At 38.4% G+C, this 15,676-nt stretch overlaps 1 protein-coding gene across 1 annotated transcript in view; it reads left to right on the top strand.

The window, feature by feature from the left end:
- Positions 1–500: 500 nt before the first annotated feature.
- Positions 501–15,676, top strand: part of ncoa1 (nuclear receptor coactivator 1) — a 60,382-nt gene continuing 45,206 nt past the window's right edge. Inside the window, 1 exon segment of the mRNA XM_051960768.1 lies at positions 501–1,148. The gene's annotated coding sequence lies outside the window, so the exon portion shown is untranslated.

Genomic DNA, 15,676 nt, shown 5'->3' with positions numbered 1-15,676 from the left:
CCTAAATTTCCAGGTAAACTACAGAAGACATGAAGACTCGGTGTCTTCTGTGGTATCATCTACACTCATGCCCTTTTAACTAATGTTATGTTGTCTCTGATGTTTGTCTTCATTAAACTTCTTGTTTTTAATGATGTTGTGGAGCTAAAGACCGTTTCCCACATTGTGGATAATAAGGTTCCTAACTACATAATGATGATCACAAACTGTACCCTAATAAATTATGTAGCTACAGTGCATCAGTCAGGATGCATCAGTGTTTCAGTCCAGACTGAACTCAGTGCATGAAGACACGCTGCTGTAGGAGGCCTATAGCTTCTGTAATGCTTCTACACTCAGCCTCCTCCATTTACGCTCTGTGGTGTCGTAGGAACACACTGTCTCGGTGTGTATTCTGCATCCCGGTGACACAGCGGCTCATTAATGTCACATCATCAACAGTCTTGTTTCTCTCCACTCAGGAGAAGCTGCTGCTCGCTGCCCTCAGCGTGAACGCGCCTCGGCGCTCCGTGCGCACGAGCAGCCCTGTTTGTTTGTGTTGAGAGATTGGAAATGGCGGAGAGCAGAGACCAAAGCGATAACTTGCGCTAGCAAACGTGAGTGCGCCGTCATTGAAACGCAGAAACCACCCACAAGTGATTCTCTGAGTTACTTACAAATTGCTACTGCCGCTGGGATATAAGTCGCACACGGGGGAAAGGGATTTTCGGAACGAGGTTTGGATTTAGCAAGCTGGTTAGCTAGCTAAGCTAACCGTGCGAGCAACCTGGCGTTAGCTAGCTTCAAGTCGTGTGTGATTTTCACCACGCAGGCTTGTTTGTCAACATAAGCTGACGTTAAATTGATCGTGAGCCAGCTAACGCGCTACTTTTTGCCCGGTTTCCAAGCTAACCTACTTGTGTTTAAAACATGTTCGACAACGCTGACCGCAAAATTATCAATCCAAAGTAAGTGTGGATAAAAAGTCAGACAACTGACCACCCTTGTCGCGAGCAAGCGTTAAATTAAGCTGGTTAGCTAAGTTGGCTAACTGGCTTGTTTTACTCACAGCCTCAGCTGCCCTTTTGCATGGGAATTAATCATCCAGCGTGACAACCTAAAACAAGACCCCGTTGGAAGGATCATTATTTACAAGCTGAGGTGAACAGGTAAGTCAATCAAAAAGCATCGTACTAATTGCATGACAGCATGGCATCCAGTCAAACCATGATTGAAGTGGCCGCTGCAGCAGAGGATCTGCTCTGGGCCTCCAAACATGCCTGACTCATTGTTGATTTTTCCACATAACGTTACTACAATCCACTGACACCGTCTTCTGCAAATAAATACATAACGCGCAGGGCTCGCTGGGGCATTTTGCTCTTCCACCACCTGCAAAGAAAGCGATCAGGCACTTCTTGTGTAAGAATGTACGAAAGGCCTCAAGGTGTCGCTCAGGTTCGTTTTAATTAGCTGCAAATTGAACGCGAAAACTGAGAGAACATCTTGACCTGTTGACGTGTGGCAAAACGCCTCTGCGTCATTTTAAAACAACCTATAGAAACAACTCATGCACAGTGGAAAAATACTGCAAAGTAGATTAAGAACATACAGCCTGACGAGATGTTAGCTTTCCTTAAACATTTCACTGGACAAAACTCAGTTCATTTGCTCTCAGGTTTTGCTCTTATTTGAAATGTTCTGTGGCCTTTATGCTATGTTAATAGTGTTTGATTGCATGTGTTTTATCACAGAAAGTTTTGTTAAAAATACTTTTAACTGCAAAACTGTAAATCTCAGACTAAATACTGATCATTAACAGCTTCAACCAGATTGTGTCATCCTAGAAAATCCAGTGGAGGAATCAGCACCAACAGATATCTGCATGCTAAACTCTGATTTGCTCTAATATTGATGACAGTGTAGCAGCAATTGACATGGAAGTCCAATTATTTTCCAAACTGCACTTTAACAAACACGTTAAAGAGTAGAATTTCAAGTATTTTAATATTTAGATTTTCTTGTTTGAAAAAATTTGAGCAATTCTCATCAAATCTAAATACTTACAGACGATTACGATATCCAACAGATGATCTACTGACAATAGGTTATTTATAAATTTCGTTTGAGAATTGGTATTGCTTTAGAATTCTGCTTTTTCATGCTACAGAGAATTGTGTTGAAGTAGTTGAGTGACGTGTAGTTATGTAAAGGGCTCTGTCTTTAAAATAGAATTAGAATTCTATTTAGAAAGTTGACTTTGTTTTCTCACGCATACGTTTGTTTCAGCATGAATGGAGAATAGCAGATTTAAATGTGTTTAAGTAACACAAGATACAAACAATGCAAAGAAACTGCAACAAAATTAACTCGGCAAGAAAAGTTTTCAGATGGATTGGTCTTTTTCAAATCGTAAAAAGTCTGGGTAAATGCTAAACATTTGCACAATTTTTTTATTTCATCGGTAGCAGTCAGCATGTTAATGTAACAGTGTGCTTTGTGTAGTTGTTTACATGTTAGAAGTGTATAATTAAGTGTTTATATTAAGTAAGTGAATTTCTATTTGAGTTGCATTTTAATTTCTTAAATTCCATATTTTTATACATGGAACAGCTGACTTTTTTTTGTTTTTGCTCGAGTTAACTCAGTGATAGTAATCTGTTTGTGTAGTCTGTGTAGTTTTGGTGTTGCAGACTTTGTCTTGTTTTGGGGGAAAGCATTATAGCAGGGCCTCACCAGGCGAAGATGTAGCCCAGATAAGACTCAGGATATAGAGTTTAGTGGAGGCCTCAGTTATTCAGTTCAAAGTTTGTGACTCAGCTACCCGTGTGGTAACAGCGAGAGCGCCTCAGTGCAACCTGATTGTAAACAACAAACAAAATGGGGTAGTAAGCAAATGAAAGAATAAGCAAAGATGTTTCATTATAATAAGAAACCTAAAGAAGAAAGGACAGTGCCATTATTTTTGTCACATGCCATGTCTCGTGGTGTATAAGATAGATCAAAAATATATGAAAACAAATCTATAATTGATGGATAGTCTTTCTCTGTGACTCAGATCTTGAGAAGAGATGAAAACCCATAACCAGATCATGTCACTATGTGGTGATATGCCAAAGAAAGCACTGTAGTTACATTTACCCCTCCGATTAAAAATGAAGCTTTGTGCAGACTGATGGAGATGTGTAGGCAGAAGAGGCAGGAAATTGTTTGTGCTTTATGATCTTAGAATGTTGTAATATAAGAGACTAATCCTATCAGTTCAGTAGTATTTCTGTTGCAAGCCATGCAAGTTGCATTCTCCTTTTTACTTCTAGATACAAGCTGTAAAGCCTACCTAAAGATGAGCCACTTTTGAGAGAAATTGTTGGTGTGGGAGCCCTCCTCCTTGTAGCTAAGCTCTGCGTCTGTATGGAGAATGAGCAGCCATTTTAACACTCAGCAGTGCTGCAGCCTGCCTGCTTGCCTGCCACTGTCACAGCTTTCTTCTACAGGAGCTGTAGTAGGTGTTCATGCTGTTTGTTTTGAAGCCCCCAGGATACCTGCAACCAACCTGTGAAAATGTCACTCTGTGCTTTCACTTAGGGTCACAAAGCAAATAATGCTCACTGACGAAAGCTGTCTGTGGACCTGCCACTGGCTGGTAACCTATGCAGCGTATACAGTTGTCCCTGTTAGCCTTTTAGTGTTGTTATATAAGGACTTGACCTTAACATGTGAAGTGCCCTGAGATGGCTTATGTTATGATTTGATGGTATATAACTAAAAGTGAATTGAATTGATGTGAGCCTGCACATGTTTTACATGAAAGTGTTTTTTTTTTAGGTTTTTAATGTATTGATATTGTTGTACAGCATTTTGAGTCAGTATTTCTGAATCAGCTATTTGTGCTTCTGTTTTCCCTTTTGTCTTTCTGCAGTTTTTCATTATTTTGATATTTTTTGTTGTTTTCTAAATGAAAACTATTTTTGCTTCTTCTGTGAATATTGTCAGACTCTTTAGATGGATGATGCAATATTTGGATTCTTTTGCCTTGTCTTTACTTGATTTGCCCATTTGTTCAACATGAAGACAAACTGGAAGTGCTGCTAAATTTTTTCAAAAATTAAGATAACGATTCCCATTGATTTGTGACTTGTACAGTCCAACAGCTGATGATGCAACACCAGCTTTACCCCACTCTCAAGCCCTGTGGTGTTATTTGTAGTTAACATTTCATGTTTAAATTGTCACAGTCCTAAAAAGACAGCTTCAAATATTACAGCAACAAGTGTAGAAGAAGTCAGGAGCTCTCTTGAAATCAGCAATCATATTCTTCAACTTTTATTATGCAGCAGTAGCAATTTGGTTTGTGCGCCAATTTGGTTGGTCCACGAGTGTTTGATGGTGGATCATGAGCTTTGGCACAGATGTCCTGGGGCTCAGAGGATGAATCCTGGTGACCCTGATGATTATCCAGCTTTTCCCTTAGTGTCACCTTGAGGTCAAAGTTGTCATTTATCCTGTGAATCTTAAACTCCTACTTAATGGATTGACACCAAATTTGGCACAGATGACTAGCATGCCAAGTGAATGATTTTCAGGGACTTTGGGGGTCCCCTGACTGTCCTGTAGGGCCAACATGAGGTTGACGTTTTAGTTTTTGTTCAAATGTTTGAAACTGACAGGAATTCCCATGAATTTTGGTAGAGAAATTTATGTCTCTGTGGAGGAATTATAATAATTTTACTAATTCCCTGTCTTTTTTTTTGTCAACTCACATCTTCAAATCATAATTTTAATTTGACCTTACCACCAGTAATTTGTGTTTAGTGCTAATTAGCTAACACCATCATGCATTAACACATCAAAGGAACAACCATTATAACTGCTAAGTAGGGATGCTTGTTTTACACAGTTTTCTTTAAATGATAGTTAGACACTTGAAAAATCAGTCATTTAAGAATCATTGAAATGATGAAATATTGTGACCACTTTTCCATGTGCTATAAAAACCAAAATTGACTTGGCTGCATTAGGAATTTGTAGAACTCATAATATAGACATTAATGTCATTGAGTTGTAATTAAACTGCAAAAATCAAATCATATTTTTTTGAAGTGCTCCCCAGCGATTGGCATGAGTGATGAGCTACACTCTTCTGCAATGAGTAACCTGTAATCATAATAATCGGTTCATTGTGCTTTTAGATAACAATAATCCTCATAGCTGATGTACATAATGGAGTGACTTGTTCATCGTAATTATAATACCTCCAAAATGTATTTATGCTCTGAACAGAGTGTTGCCAATCCACTAAATCACTTCATTTGAAGGTTGTTGAAAACATGAAGTTAGAGTCCTGAACATTAGCAGTGTTAGCAGCTACGGCTGCTTCCTGCTGTCAGTCTGGCCTGTGTTAGCTGTTGAAAATGCTACTTTAGCATTAGCACAAGCCCAAGTTAGTTAGCTAATCACAGACAGCTACGGGGCACCTTTTTCACACATGAATGCTGCAACACAAGGTAGGGCCAAAAAATAAAATCTGGAAATTTATTTTTTTTTAGTAATCTTGGATGATTCCAATTTTAATCGATTTTTGTTGTTTCTTTGCCGTCTGTTTGCTATGGCTAGTGCTAGCCATGCCGCACTCCCGTAGCTGCGAGCACTCTTCCCATTCTTTAGGATGCCTCTGCCGGAGGTGCTAAAAGAGGTTAGTTGTGCTGCTACTCTTCGTTTTCACAGTACTTTTGCAAACCTTACACATGACTGTAGTTTGCTCTGTGTCAGTCTTGTCAAAGCCGAATCACTTCCATATAATCGATGTAACATGAGGCCCTTTTCTCGCGACCAACTCATCGTCTGCTGTTCTGTCCGCCATGACGGCGGTATGAGTGTTTTGGCGGAAGGAGATGAGAGGCAGAAGCAAACGCCAGTGCACAAGTCATGAAAGGCAGAAGAAGAATCTGTGTTATATATTTAAGCTCGCCTCGATTTTACGATTTGGCAAATTTTCAAATCGTCAGGTTTTAAAAAGGCGAATTAATCGAATTAATTTGATTTAACGCCCAGCCCTGACACAAGGTGCACAGTGGGCTGTAACCACACCTGTAGCCCAGTGAGAAGCTCCACCTGGTGGCACAGGGAGGCACTACAGTCAGTCTACAATACATTATCTGACAGTTAAGCTGCATGTTTGTATTTTCTGCCTTATTGGTTAACATATTTTAATTGATGAAATTATTACTGTCAGTTCATCAATTAACAGTTAATCATTAGCATCCTTCATAAGGTTATAAAGTCACAGCTTTTCACAGGGGTTAGTGAAACAACTGAAATACACAGCATAGGAAGCACAGGTTTTTCACCCAAGACAAGGTTATTTATATAGTGCATTTCAAACATATATTCAAACATATTTATAAATTGCAGAGAGAGAAAAACAAAACCATGGCTTGCATTTATGTCTACACTGTCTTTTGGTTGTTACTACCTGGGGTCACCAGACTAAGTGAGCAATTATTGTAGTTTTTGGCAGCTGAGGCCAAAAAAGTTATCTGCACAGAGCTTAAGTTTTTATCAACCCTTAACTTGCAGTTTTGTGTTTGTTTACTTCAGCCTTTTGAGGGAAATGATCTTTCTTGATGTAGGTGTGATGTCTACATTTCTGGTCAAACATTCAGTGTGTGTGCTTTGGTTTACATAATCCTACCAAATTATTGTCAACATAAATCAGAGCATTTAGATCTATAAACTTATGTTTTCCAGAGTGTTCGTGATCATCTTTGACATTATGCAGTGGGGACATGCAGCAGCTCCCGTTTCTGCAAACCTGCAACAGATGTGCTCTTGGTGTAGCCTGTGCAGCACTGGCTGCCGTATGCTGTGGTTTGTCCCTCGATTCTGACGCTCTGAGTCAGCGTGAGGCAGCAACACACACACATACATACATGCGTACTGTCTTCAGCTGCTGTGGCCAAGCAGAATGTGGAGAAGAAGGGAAGAGTGGCGCTGCTTCGACTCTTCGCTGCCTTCCTGCTGTCGGAGCGATGGCCTACATTCTCGCCTGGAAAAAAGGCTTGTGCAGCAGACTGTGAGAATTTGTGAGGGTTGGGAGGAAATGGAGGGAAGGAGAAAGGTGAAGGCAAAGAATGAGAGAAACAGAAAGACCACGTTCAGGAAGAAATTGATAGGACAAGCGAGAAAACAGAGGAAGGAGAACAGTTGTTGTGGTGTTGTGAGCGAGTTAACAGTCAGGCCCCAATGGCCCAGTTTTTTTTTTTTGTTTTTTTTAACAAGGTCGGTCCACAGTAAGAAGAGTCGCACATCAGTTTGTTCTTCTCGATGTGGATTTGAATAGATTTTCTAATTTAAAAAGAATGTGTTTGCTAGAATGTTCATACTCTGAATAGAAAAAGCGTTCAAGAGCAACACAGAAAACCTTTTTCCTTCGATCCTTGCTGATGTGACTGAATGTGTGCCTTTGCCCAGGGGACACTGTCAGGTGATTTTAGAGTAAGTTTAAAGGTGGGTTTCTCACCTTAGATGTGAAGCAAACTGTGTGTAATGAACATATGGTGGTGTGAACACTTTTCTTAAGTGGAGAATCAAAGTGTCCATGTGCCTTGGTTTTAAATACATGGAAGTTTTTCTGCATTTGAGAAAGCCTTATCTTGACATCACATTATCGATTTTGGTGGTATCGCTTTTATTACTGAGTCTGTGAAGTAGAAGAGTGACCGAAGGGCTGCATTATTTTTAATTTAAAATTAAATTTGACACGTTAAAGCTGTTGCATACAGATGCTATTGCTTAAGGCCAGTTCATGGTTTTTGGGTACCTGTACACTGACCGATGTGGACTTTGAGAGAAGATGTGCTCGTTTTTGTATCACATACTACAATACATGTGTGTCATTCTGCTACATGGATAATTGAATTGAAATTATTTCAAACTCGGGGTTTCCATGTTTGTTTCTGGAAGGCAGTGTTACAACTAATATCACATACAGAGGAAGACTATTTTAGCCTGGTATTGGTTTTGGGTGCCAGCTAAAAATGAGTAGACCCTTATTAGAAATGTCTCCTTGCATCCAAAGACAACAATCAATGATTACTTTGGCTGTCATTAACTATATACGTTTATATTTGGGCCACTCGTAAAATATATTACTGGTACTTATTTTTAACCAAGAATACCTGTTAGGCACTGTACACGGTGGCACTACCATAATCATAACATCACATGATATGTCCACCAACACAAATTTTTTCTGCATAAATTTATCCATAGTAATATTGTGTGATTTTACACACTGATATTCACATGCAATGTGGTGAGCAAACGTTCCTTTTAAAGTTACTTAGACTCAAGCCATATTTGTATAAAAATTGGTTCATGTTCCCACAGTGGAATGATGTACACAATACTTAAACAACCCACACAAAGGCAAATCTGCATGATGTAACTAGTAGAAGGTGACTGTGGAAAACTTTCAACAAATTCTGACAAAGTGTTCTGCTCACAAACAAGCCTAAGCCCAGTGTGGGCCTCTTTTTAGTCACAAATGTAATGTATATATTCTTTTGGCATGCCATTTTCATGTACACTATAGCCTGCTTTAAGCACAGTTTTGGCTCAGGACTGAGGGATTTACAATGCAAGATAAACATGTCAAGAAGATGGAAGTGAGTGAAGAATAAAGTAGGAGCAGCATAAGCAGACTGAAACACTGTCTTTCTTGTACCATCCTGAGAAACGTTAGTGTTAGTGAAAACTGTGTGTCACGGCTTTGCTTTCTTCCGGAGCAGCTAGATTTATTGTACAGCAGAATGACTGCAAAGCACTATACCTACTGCATAGATGATGTGTAGACTGTGGGAAATGACAGAGGGGAACAAAGCACTGAGAGCAAAGGAAGTGGTCTTGTTTTGTGTATAGTGAAGTGTGACGCAAATAACTACTGTTTGTGCTTCAGATATTGTGATGCTTATGGACATTTTAAATGCCACTGGTGTTTTTAGACTATTACCCTGGTTGTTTGCATGTCTTTTCAGGAGACAACTGTCCAAATAGCTTTCCACCTACTCATGGTATTAAAAACACAACATCCCAGTACTCAAAGCTGAGACCACATCCTTACAAACAACAAAATATATGCAAAAAAAATCTCAAGTGTGCTTTGCTTTGAAATGAACAAGTTTCCAGGACATGCAAAATGTCTCAATGTTCTCTTTCTGTTATTTCTTTACTTCTCTCTGTCTTTTTTGTTCTGACCGCTCTGTGTTGAAACATAAAATCAAAACCAGAGGCAATGAATCACACCCGCAACGAACTACAGGAAAATGAGAATGTTGGACTACAGCTGTCAGAAAGCATGTTCAGCTACGGTACAGAAAGCGGTTTCCAGCAACTGCTATAAGTTATTACTTTGAAATAACTGATTTATGACATGATTATTCACTGGGTATTTATCATTATAGTCTGCTGCAACCACCCAACAGTCTTAAACTCACCATTGATTTATTTTGTGAAAATTTTGGTCATTTCTTTTCCCCATGCATACTCTCTTTACTTGGATTTGTAGCTTGATAATGACTCTTAATATTTCTCACAGAATATAACAGAGTTTTTGGGGGGGGAGTATTCGGATATTCAGGTCCAGCCCTACCTATCATTTAAAATGAATTACATTTAACCACATTATACTATTATAGGCACTGTGTAATGCATAGTTTGATGTGTTTAGTGATCACACTGGTCCTGCTCACTGCTTATCTTCGTCTTACCTGTTGTAGAAGAGCAATGTGTGTTAAAGGTTACCTGCAAGAGTTATATAATTCTAGTGTAATGTAGTCAATGCATAGCATCATTAAATGCCCTCATCTTATCACCTGTATCTTGCCTTATTGGCCATTGCTTAAGCTGACTTGAAATTTATGTGTACTTAGAGCAGTCAAGCACCTAGGAAACTTATCTAACTTGCATGAGATGCTTTAATATGTAGGAATTTTCCAGTAATAGCCCTGTTTCGTTTTAGCTCCAGAGTTAGTTGTCTAAAGCAGTTCACCTTCATTCTTATAATATCCTTCTAATTCTCCATCCAGTTTCTCTCACTTCTTTTGACCTACCTTCCCTTCCCTCTTTTGTCCTATTCAGCTGAAATGCAGGTCACTGAGGTGTGGTTCTCAGGCTAGCCGGCAAGTACCACAACTTTGCACTTGATGAGTAAATATGTGTAAAGGGAGAAACAGGTTATGTGACAATGCCAGTGATGAATGCAGTGAGCAGTGTCTACACAAAAGGGCATCATGTCACTGACTGCTGACAAGAAAGCACAAGTTATCAGCCTCGTAAGGCATGTTACTACAATGGTGAATTACTCTCAAACACCAGTTTACCAGTTGGTGAGTAACTTCTCTATTTTATGCTACCATGTTATTGACCTAAATTTGATTGATTTTAAGATCATAGAAAATAAACCAAAAATGTCAGTGTTGTAACTAGAGACAGAAATGAAAAAGAGGTTTTCCTTACATGTGCGTATTTGACGTATTTATTTATTTATTTTAAATGTAGCCTCTATTTCAGCTGTGGAAATGAATGAATTTTGTATTTCTCACTGTCAAATTTTTTGTTGCAGTTTGGATTAAAACGCTTGTCAGTAAACATGACTAACACCAGTCATGAACTTGTATATGTCAATGACCGGATTTGTCCATCTCCATTTGTTCATGAAGTACCTTCTCATTTCATGGTGAAGTGTGGATGTATTGTTTGACTCTTGGCCTGTCACTCTGTATTTAGACATACAGGATTGAGTGTTAATGTGAATTAAAATAAAGAGAATGTTACATTTATGTGTTTGCCAATTGTTTTATTAGAAACAGTTTGCCATCACCCTACTTTTTATCAGTGCAAGTACTGATGCAAAAAGTATTTGACATCTGTCAGACACGTTAATTTAGAGCTGCATGGTAATAATGATTGGTTTTAATGATTGCTATTGTCTGTATAGTCTCAATTGATAATGTTCAATGTTTCACTTAAAAATATCAAATTATGGGGAAATAATTTTTACAGAGCACAAAATTCTGTTTTCAAATTGCTTAGTTTAACAAACCAACAGGCAAACCAGAAACATTGATTTTAATGTCATACAAAGAATATTCTTACATATGGGAAACAGGTGACTGCAGATGTTTTCCATGTTTGATTATAATGTTGCTGAAACATGGAGTCCATCCTTGGTTTTTGTCAGTTTAGTAATAAAAATGTTAATCATTTTCTCATCATATTGTAACTTTTCAACAACACAGTTTCCTAAACCTTCCAGATCAACGAAATCAAAACTTGCACAACAGACTTGATTAACAGACTTGATTCCTTTACATAGTGAAGAGTTATTTAAACCGTCGTGCACATTTTTAAACTGGAATTCTTAAGAGCGTAGAGTGAGCTAATATTTAGTAAAACTCCTTTTTTATGTGCTGGACCATGGCAACCTTACCAGCTAAGGCTTAGAAAAGTGAATGTCCATGAATTACATCTCTAGTGGAGACATGACTATGGGTTTGTTTCGGAGAGGGACAGAGCAGAGTGTTTGTGTGTGCACACTTTCTGAAGTCAAGTGTCATGTTTATGCAAACAAATATTAAACGATAAGGAAGGATCCATGAATGTGCTGTAAAAAGGAGACCGTCATTACGAGGGGACACGCAAAACTCTTGACCTTGTTCAGCTGTAACTACTAGTGAGGCACAGCATGAGTAAGCACTATCGTGTTTAGAAAATATCACCTGAAATGTGGCAGAAAAAGAAAGGCAAACATGGTATTGACAACCAGTTTTCAGGTAACAGACCCATTGAGCCAGATAACTAGAAAGAGTTCTCACTTCTTTCCCTTCTTTAGGGCATGAATCCACACAGATTTACCTGTTCCTCTGAAACAAATTATGTTGAGTGCAGGATATAGAATGCTGAATTTTCTTATTGATTAGTTATCCAATCAAGAACCGTTCTTCTTCAGCATTTGTTCAGTTTTTACGACAAATGCTCAGTTGCACCTTTCAAGATAATCTTAGTAGTAATGTATTAAGTCCTGAAGGGCTGAAAGGAACAGTTTTTTTGTTAGTGATTATCATTGTAGAATTTTCTCCATGTATCGTTTTGTCTGTAGATGGCCAGAAGATATTGTGAAATGTTCTTATTAATACTGAGGTGACTTATTCAACTTTGCAAAAAAGTTGCTTTTGTTATCTTTCAGAAATCGTCACATTTGAGAAGCTGGAACCAGCACGTTTGGCAAAAGATTATTTGATTGTCAAAATAGTTGCAGTTTTCTGTCATTGAACTCTTAGCACAAAATGTTGCCAAAGCAAGTTACCATATGTGACTAAATGTGGAGCACCAGACAGTACTTGCTCAGTTAAATATTATGATTCCAAGATTATCATAAAATAGAATGCATCGTTCCCCCTGAGTCAGTTCCCCCGTACAGATGTGAAACAGCTGAAAGTGAAGATTCTGCAACTGTCTCATATGACGGTATTTGCAGTAAGAAAAATGAGTCTAAATTTAAAAGATGTAGTCTGCAGTAAGGTTTGGGACGAATGGAGGATTTCCTCTTGAATTTTAGCAGTACTAATAGGCCAAAAATCAACAGTCAATATGTGATCAATGTTGGCACCATTTCATTGATATTAAGCAAGCCTCAATGACACTCAAGTGACATTATCTTATAATGAAAAATAAGATCTCTACATTTAAAGTCTTTCATTGACCTTCTTGTAGCTGATAACACACATTTGTATAAAGCAGCTGACCTTTCCACATCTGCACCATTTGGCACGTAGGCCTTGTACTTATTTACAAGCATTGATAGATGTGGCGTGGAGATTGCCACACTGTTCCAAAACAAGTCAGTGTTAGCTAGTTGACTGAGTTGAGACTGGGTTCACTAAACTTGGTGAAGGGCAAACAATTCTTTCTGTGCAACATGAAGAAATCAAGGACAGCATAAAATGCAAGCTTTATAGACTTAGTTTTATGATTGAAAGCTTTACAGTACACACGGAATTTGATGTGTTGGTTACTTAGAGTACATGAGAGAAAGGTTTCCCCGTGTAGTTTGATTTCCCTTCAAACTGCTTTGCCTCCTTTGTCTTGGTAACTTTTGTAGGTTAATATTTGAAAAAAGAAATGTTTCAGTCTTCGTGAGGGTCCTGTTATTATGTCTGTATCTTCAAAGCGAAGCACTTGAAGATAAGGAATTGTAGGGCAGACATCCACTATGCGGCTAAACGGCTCGCTGTTGTTCCCGGATGTATATTTTGTATAATAATGTTGACGAGGTTTTGTCAAAATCTTGATCCAAGAAAGCTGACTCAGCAGTCTTTTCCAAGCTTACATCATGATTTCGAGTGAGACCCTTTTTATCAAACATGCTTGATAACTGTGAAAAGATGTCTTTGCAGTTTTGTCATTCTCACTGTTACAGTTCCAGTACCTGGATTCTGAATGTGTCCGAGTGTTTTAAAGAGATTTTTAAAAAAAAAAATTTTTTTTGAACATTTGATAAGTAATTACACAGATGTAATGACAAAACTAAGTTGATGTTTGGTCTTGGTGTAGTTGGCTTTTCGTCCCGCTCACTCCATTGTTCTCGGTCTTGTTTTCTCTGTTGACTCGTCTAAGTACCTTTTAACTCATCTTCCAGTTTGCTGACTGTACCAGAGACAAGGTATAATTCACATTTGGAAAGTACAATCTGATAGAACTCCAATGAAGCATCAGCTAGACAGTGAGAGAGGAGAGACTTCATGTGAACCACTTTTCAGGAAGAAAACCTGCTGGTTACTGAAGAATTTCTGACTAAAAACAACTGTACAGCAGAAGTGCTCCAGCAGGCCTGCTGTGAAAGGGGTCCGAATAGAAGGAATGCTTTATCACTTGGAGTGTTTGGTTCTGGCAGCAATCGTATCCCATCAGATCTTTCCATTAAATGCTTTTGAAAACATTTTTCATGTGTTTTGTTGTAAACAGAGACAGATTTTAATGCTTAAAATTTGTGCACTACTCAGCACCGCTTCTGATGTGCACAGTCACCATCAGGAATATCACTCATAGTGCTCATCTCTTCCAGAAGCTCTTTCTCCAGAGAGTGGGATTGCTCTGCTGTAGCACAGATTGAATATGTGTTTGCTGTACAGATGGAAACTGGGAGTGGTTTATGAAGGATCAGAGCCACCCAGAGACTTACATCCAGTTGGTCATTTACAAACAGATAACATCAAAACTTAAGACTCTTTTAGATGGATTTGTTGTCACGTTGTTGAGTATATGAACAGAAGAAACAATAGAAAACAATGTTCTTGCATTATGACACTTTTTTGCTCTGTCATGTGAAGTTGCAGTTGGTCGGAGTTTATTCCTGGATACTCGTCCTAGAATACATGGCTTGATAAAAACAGCTGCTGCTTACTGCTGCTTTTCAGTTGTTTTGTCTCTTCTTTTTCTCATAAACGTTACAATCCTGGCCTCCAGGCAAGGTTCTTACAGACGTAATGCATTTGTGGATGTAGTGTTTACACTTGAAATAAATTTACAGAATATAAATTTGTGTATTTGTTTTTGTGTAACAAAATATCAAGTAACACATACTGTAACTGGCTCTATTAGCTATATAAATCACAACAGTCTTTAATGTGTGACTTGATTAGTTGCTGCTTTCTGAGCACTTTTTGGGGTTCTTAATTCATGCGTTTCTCAGCTTACGCAGGCAAAGACTCATAGTGATTCTCATGGTTAATTTAATGGTTGCATCAAGAGATGATGATGCTTAATTGTTAAATAGTGAATTGCCATTCATTTAACCAATTCAAAATATGTTTACTCCTAATTCAGGATATAAAGGACATGCAGTTTAACTGTCTGTCTGACTTGCTCTAGTACCTGGTTGTGTCACCAGGTGGAATATTTTAATGTTTAATGAGGTGGAGTTACAGGTGTGTTTTCTGACTGTCTAACTGCTAACTATAGAAATTGTGCTAATGAGCTGTTCAGCACCAACTTGTAAGAAAGTGTCTGGCAGCTGTGGTTTAGTTAGCTACCTGAAACTCATGCTACCGCTGAACTAGAAATTTTGAGTGCCTGTGTGTGAAGATGTTAATAATGTTTCTTTTTTTTTTTTTTTTACTGTGGAAATCTGCAGCTTGTTTGCTGTGCTTGACACTTAGCATTTTGTTGGGCCAATTGTTGAACAGCTATTTTAAATGAAGTCTTTTTTTGGTATTCATTTATACATGCAGTAGCCTGGTGTTTACTGTGTCTGTTTTTCAAATTTCTTTAGCATCTGAATTGATTTTGCAGCGAACATTAAGTGTCTCTGAGCAAAAATGGCTCTTTCTGCATCTGAAAATACGTCCACTGTATTTTACTCATTTCAGTGATTGTTGATGATTCTTGATTGTCATTGCAGCCATCAGCTGGTTGAGGAAATTGTTTAAAATTTGCATCAGTAGTTGCAATTGTGAAAGAAATTGACTGAAAATGAAAGACTTGGCACACATATGTTGATGAAGGTATTATGAAATGTGAAGCCACGAAAGTTGACAGAAGGGTGTGTAGATTTTACTGTCTTCAGTCTGTCCCTGCCTGCTGGGTAGCCAAATAGCCAGCTGTTGGCAGCTACGAACCAGATGTCATATCAACAAGCACA

The sequence above is a fragment of the Acanthochromis polyacanthus genome, chromosome 16 (assembly GCF_021347895.1).
Source record: "Acanthochromis polyacanthus isolate Apoly-LR-REF ecotype Palm Island chromosome 16, KAUST_Apoly_ChrSc, whole genome shotgun sequence".
NCBI lineage: Eukaryota > Metazoa > Chordata > Actinopteri > Pomacentridae > Acanthochromis > Acanthochromis polyacanthus.
Note: the sequence above shows the minus strand (reverse complement) of the source record. Positions and strands in the feature narration are given on the sequence as shown.